The sequence below is a fragment of the Jaculus jaculus genome, chromosome 4 (genome assembly GCF_020740685.1).
Source record: "Jaculus jaculus isolate mJacJac1 chromosome 4, mJacJac1.mat.Y.cur, whole genome shotgun sequence".
In the NCBI taxonomy this organism is placed as follows: domain Eukaryota; kingdom Metazoa; phylum Chordata; class Mammalia; order Rodentia; family Dipodidae; genus Jaculus; species Jaculus jaculus.
In genome coordinates this window covers 89030650-89037634 of record NC_059105.1, presented here as the reverse complement: position 1 = coordinate 89037634, position 6985 = coordinate 89030650, and positions in this window count along the sequence as shown.

Below are 6985 nucleotides of genomic sequence, written 5' to 3'. Positions count from 1 at the left end.
TGGGAAGGAGTAGATCATGGATGAGCCTAAACAATGGTACCAAACTGCCTGTATTTGCTGAAAAGAAAACTAATAAATTAAATTAAAAAAAGAAGTCCTAATGACATGTGTGTATGTACACACATGAATGTATGTACATGCACATGTATGCAGACACACAGACATGCAAATTATTTATTTATTTATTACTTTGGGGGTTTTTTGAGGTAAGGTCTTGCTTTAGCCCAGGCTAACCTGGAATTCACTATGTAGTCTCAGAATGGCCTGAGTGAGCCTCCTACCTCAACCTCCCTAGTGCTGGGATTAAAGGCATGCACCACCACACCTAGCCCAAATAAAAAGACTTTTAAAGAGCCAATGGCTAACTCAACTTTTCAAGTTGCTTACTAAGGAATCCCTTGGTGCCTACCCATATCATTCATAAAACCCCAAAGGACAAGGTTCAGGTGCCTTCTAGTAGCCAGACTCACAGAGGTTCTTAGATGTCATCATGCCAAGAGAGGGCATAGAAACTCTGCACCCTTTATCTCTCATACCTCACACTATGCACCTCTACCCCTCTATCCTCAGAAGTAACCTTTCCAGTCACCTGGGAAGCATGTTTCCCTGTGTTCTGCAGCCACTCAAGCAAAACTAGTTAAACTTAGTCTGGGTCGTATCAATGCCTATTAGTGCCAGACACAGGAATTAACCTAATTCATTCTATTTATCTCAAAATGATTTCAGAAGACAAGTGGATGGGTGAGGCTATATTCTCTACATGGCCCATTTAGGTGACATGCATTTACTAAATTTAAAATTAGGGTATTGGTAGACCTATACAAGTTTATTCTAAAATTGATATGGGCTAGCACTGATTGATTCCTTGGCAAACAATTGTAAAAGCTGAGTAAGCCATGGTATGTATTTTCTGAGATAGTTTTGTGTAGCCTCAAATGTTCTGTGTAGCCAAGACTGACCTTGCATTTCTGATCACCTGCTTCCACCTCCTGAGTGCTGGGCTTAGAAGTTTTTACCATTGTGCCTGGCTTAGTTTGTGCCTGGGATCTATCTCAGGACTCTGTGTATGCTGGGCAAGTACTCTACTAACTGAGCTATGTCCCTGGCCCTCCAGGGTTTCTTCAGTACTTATAGTTTAAGACATGTTGATGGTGGTGGTGGTGTGTGTGTGTGATTAGATTGTAGCCAACATTAAGTGTCCGTTACTATTGTCAATGCAAAACACAGCTTTCACCTCAAAGGGGATAAAAGATAGTTTATTCTTGAGTCAAATATGTGTGACTATGGCCTGAGAATGTGGATTTAGGTTGTCCCAAACAACATGTTTCAATGTAGGAACCATTTCGTGAAGTTTTTATAGTTACAGAATCAAAGAAAGTCACAAACCAAGGCATTATTCAAATACATTGGTGAGGACAATAGGAAGGCAGGTAACAGTAAAGTGGGAAGTCTGCTATAGGTTTCAGATGCCATCTGATGATATTCTTAGCTTTTATTGGTGGAGGCCAATGGTTTGCTAAAAATACATTTTAAAGTTTTACCTGAGGGGCTAGAGAGATAGCTCAACTGGTAAAGTGTGCTGGTCTTGTCTCACAAGCACGATGACCTGATTTCACTTGCCAAGAACCACAAAAAAACTGTGGCTGGGGAAGTTATGGGTCCTAAGGAACTATTACTATTGTTTTACTAAGTAAATTTGTTGTGCCATCAAACTGTCCCCCAAATATTTATGTTCATGCCCATAAATTAGTGCTGCTCTTATCTTTGGTCAAAGACGCTTCTTTTGACAGATGGAAGTGACTACAGGAAGACTCATCAAAGTGCTGAGACTAAATGACTCTTGAACCAGGCGCAAGTTCAAGGTTAGCTTAGAACCACAGAGTTCCAGGTCAGCCTGGACTAGAGTGAGAGCCTGCGCTGAAAACACACACACACATATATTAAAAAAAAAGTGGAGGGGGGGCTGGAGTGATGGCTCAGCAGTTAAGGCACTTTTCTGAAAAGTCTAACAATCCAGGTTCACATAAAGTTCACATAAATTATCCACATAAAACCAGATACACAAAGTGACACATGCATCTAGAGTTTGCAGCAGCTAGAGGCCTTGGTGCACCCATATTCCCTCCCCGCCTTTCTCTCTCCCCCGCCCCTCTCTCTCACACACACACACAAATAAATAAAATATTTTTAAACAAACTAACAAAGAGAGCCTAAATGACTGTTGAGTGCTCAGAGCTAAATGTACTCATTTTTCATCTGAATTTCTTGGTCTCTGCTTTGATATTCTCTCTCTGCTATTTTTCCTTAAACCATCAGTATTTGCCCTTTTAACTTTCTTCTATGGGGATGCTCATGACAGATGCTATGTGTTTCTTCTAAATCTCCCTACTACATATGCTGTGTTTTCTACACTAGCGTATGTTTTCTATTTTCCACCTGCTATTGGCTCTGCTCCAGTATTTCCTATGTGGTGGTTTGATTCAGGAGTCCCCCATAAACTGAGGTGTTCTGAATGCTAGGTTCCCAGCTGATGGAGATTTGGGAATTGGCATCTCCTGGAGGCAGGGTATTGTTGGGGGTGGGCTTATGGGTATTATAGCTACTTTCTCCTTGCCAGTGTTTTGCATACTCTCCTGTCACTATTGTCCAGCTGATGTTGGCCAGGATATGATGTCCACCCTCTGCTCATGCCATCACTTTCCCCTGCCATCATGGAGCTTCCCCTTGAGTCTATAAGCCACAACAAGCCTTTTTTCCACAACCTGTTTTTGGTCTGGTGATTTCTGCTAGCAATGTGATCCTGACTGCAACAATGTGGTAGTTTAATTCAGGTGTCCCCCATAAACTTCGATATTCTGAATGCTAGTCTTCCCAGCTGATGGCAATTAGAAATTAATGCCTCCTGAGGCAGTGTATTGTTGGGGCGGGCTTATGGGTGTTATAGCCAGTTTCCCCATGTCAGTGTTTGGCACACTCTCCTGTTGCTATTGTCCACCTTATGTTGGCCAGGAGGTGATGTCCACCCTCTGCTCATGCCATTGTTTTCCCTGTCATCATGGAGCTTCCCCCTCAAGCCCATAAGCCAAAATAAGCCTTTCTTCCCACAGGCTGCTCTTAGTTGGGTGATTTCTACCAGCAATGCAAACCTGACTGTAGCAAACAGTAAAGTTGATACCAAAAGTGGGGTTGTGTTAGACATCTGACTCTGTGGCTTTGGCCTTTTGGAGCTGATTTTCAAGAGAAATGTGGAAGGATTTGAAACCTTGGCCTAAGAGACACCTTGCAATGCTATAAGTACAGCTTGATGAATTATTCTGGTCAGAGTTGAAAGACCTGAATAACTATGGACTGTGAGGTTTGGCTTATGAAGGTGAAAAGGAGCTTTGTCTGGAGAGGGCTCGAAGCAGTTTGTGTGAGAGGTTTGCTGTTTTACCCATGTCTTGAGAAGTTCTGCAGGGTTGCATTGCATAGAAACAGACTGGTGTGTGCAGAGGGATAGACACAGAAAGAAATTTTGGGGTCGAAATTTCTGCCCGTTCAACTGCAATTGTATGAGAGATTACAACCATTGCAATTGGGTCAGCTAACGTGCATTGAGACAACAGAAAGAATGCAATCTTTTGAAGGGACCTGAATACTCAAGGAGTGTCCTATTCTTCAAAGTCTGCTTTATTCTCCCTGGATTAACAAATTGGCACTCCACCTGGTATTATGGAGCATAAGAAATGTAGGAAAGAGAGGGTCAATGAGTTTTTAACATAGTGTTGTGTTTTGGAAATGGCCATGGGCAGTATGAACAGGTTTGCTGATTTGCCTGCATGGAGACCTAATGGAGCCGTGAGGATGGACTGTGGGTTGCAGTGGAGACCCAATAGAGACCCTGGTATGACAAGAGCGCTGCTAAAAAGAGCTTTCAGCCCAGATGAAGTTTTCCAGGACTGTGAGTAGCCCAGCTAGAGGGGCAGAATTGGAACTCCAGAGACTTGCTACTGGTTAGAATTATCGGACTTGGAGATTTCTCACTCACTTAGAGTTGTTGGACTTGGAACTACAGAGTTTGAGGTTTGCCCTGATTGTTTTAAATCTTGTATTGGTTGAATATTTCTTTGCTATGCCCAATGCCATCTTTTTCACTGTGAATGTTTATTCTGTTCTGGGTTTGGGGGATTTTTTTGGTGTTATGACTCAGTTAAAAGATCTAAGACTATGGGAATGTTTGAACATCTTTAGGATTGATAAAAAACTATGGGGACTTTTAAAGATGTACTGAATGCATTGCATTTTATGTTATGAATAGTTATCAGTTTATGGGGGCCAGGGGTAGAATGTGATGGTTTGATTCAGGTGTCCTCCATAAACTTAGGTGTTCTGAATGCTAGGTTTCCAACTGATGGCAATTTGGGAGCTGGTGCCTCCTGGAAACAGTGTATTATTGGGGAGCAGGCTTATGGGTATTATAGCCAGTGTCCCCTTGCCAGTGTGTGGCACACCCTCCTGTCACTGTTGTCCACCTCATGTTAGCCAGGAAGTGATGTCCACCCAGTGCTCATGCCATCATTTTCCCCTGCCATCATGGAGCTTCCCCTCAAGTCTGTAAGCTAAAATAAACCTTTTTCCCCCCGTATACTCTTGGTCTTGTGATATATATATATATATATTTTGGATTTTCAGGGTAGGGTTTCACTCTAGTCCAGGCTGGCCTGAAATTCACTCTGTAGTCTCAGGGTGGTCTCAAACTCATGGCAACCCTACTACCTCTGCCACTCGAGTGCTGGGATTAAAGGTGTGCACCCCCATGCCCGGCTGTTCAGGTGATTTCTACCAGCAATGTAAACCTGAGTGCAGCACCTTAAAAGCCTCCATTTCTCTGAAATGAGTTTCATGGCCTATGCTGTGTCTCCACATGAGCGCAAGTTGCCTGCTTTCCACATGTTTGTGACTCTGCTCCAGGCTTACTCCTAGATTCCAATTTCCCTTAAAGACACCCCACAATTTGTGATTTCCCCTACTAAACTAATAAACTCAATAAGTTATAATTAATCCTTCTTGAGTCCATTTATCAATTCTTTTTTAAAATTAGGTCAGGACCCAAAATAGGGGTTCATAAATTTGGGAGAACCCCCTGAACCCTCAAATCCTGCATCAAAGGGAACAAAAGAAAATAATAGAAAGAGATTATGATCAAAATACATGATGTACAAGTATGTATATTATCAAGGATAAAAAAAAAAAGGTTTCTTGGACTGGAGAAATGGCTTAGCATTAAAGGCACTCACTTTTTTGGCGGGGGGGGGGGGGTTTGGTTTTTCCAGGTAGGGTCTCACTCTAGCTCAGTCTGACCTGTAATTCACTATGTAGCCTCAGGGTTGCCTTGAACTCTTGGTGATCCTCCTACCTCTGCCTCCGGAGTACTGGGATTAAAGGCGTGTGCCACTACGCCCAGCTAAAGGCACTCACTTTCTTTTTTTTTTTTTTTTAATATTTTTATTTATTTATTAGAGAGAGAGAGAAAGAGGCAGAGAGAGAGAGACAGAGAATGGGCGCGCCAGGGCCTCCAGCCACTGCAAACGAATTCCAGATGCGAGCGCCCCCTTGTGCATCTGGCTAACATGGGTCCTGGGGAATCGAGCCTCGAACCGTGGTCCTTAGGCTTCTCAGGCAAGCGCTTAACCGCTAAGCCATCTCTCCAGCCGGCACTCACTTTCAAAGCTGAGTTCAGGTCCAGTTCTCCAATCCCCATGTAAACCCAGACATGCAAAATAGTGCAGGCATCTGGAGTTCTTCTATAATGACAAGAGGCCCTTGTCTGCCCATGCTCTGTCTCTTTCTCCTCCTCCTCTTCTCCTCCTTCTCTTCTCCTTCCCTCTTTTTCTCAAATAAATAAGTAAATACATTTTTAAAGTTTCCTTAAAAAGTTGTGGCAATGCACGCCTATAATTTCAATGCTGAGGAAGATCCCTAGAGCTCACTGGCTGACCAATGTAGCCTAATTGATAAGCTCCAGGCTGACAAAAACCCTGTCTCAAAAGAAGTGGATGGCATGTCTTTTTTAAAATTTAATTTAATTTTTAATGCTTATTTTAGAGAGAGAGAGAGAGACTAAAGATAAACCAAGAGAATTTGCCTCTGAGGTCTGCTGACATTCCAACTTTCTACAATCACAGAGTCAATCGACCTTGTGGAATCTGTAATGTATAGCCTTTTTTTTTTTTTTCTGGGAACTTCAATTCACACTATTAGGCCATAAATCTAATTGAGTGCATTTAGACTGTATACATAAGAAAAATATACTTTAAAATCTTATTTCTCACCTAGTATATTGAACTCTTCAGAGCGTTACCATTTTTCAGGGATTGCTCTAAAGTCTTGCTAAACAACTGCAGTGGCATCTTCGACAAAGGCAGTCTGGTCCTCGTTAGTGAGTCATTCCCTTTGGCCCTGGTAAAATAAACATGGGGATTTAGAGGCAGCCGTGAGCTTTGGCCCTGTTTATAAATTGTAAGCAAGAGAGAGAGTCCATTATTTTCATAAACAGGGAAACTAGTGCTAATCCATTCAAAGTGGAGCAAACATTTTATATTTACTTTCTCAAGACGCGATGGAATTATTTTCCTCCAATCCCAGCCTCCCACCACCCTGTACCACTTTCAAATTGCCTTTCCATGACTGCTGTGTTGATCTGTCATAACACTCATTAGCAGATAACAGAAACATAGCCTCCTATATTCAGTAAAAGAGAACTTTATTAAAAGATCATTGAGGCTGGAGAGATGGATTAGTGGTTAAGCACTTTGAGGCACAATTCCACAGGACCCACATTAGCCAGATGCACAAGGTAGCACATGCATCTGGAGTTCGTTTGCAGTGGCTAGAGGTCCTACATGCCCATTCTCTCTCTATCTATCTGCTTCTTTCTCCCTCTGTCTGTCTGCTGCTCTCAAATAAATAAATAAAATTAACCAAAAATATCATCAGAGCAGACAGA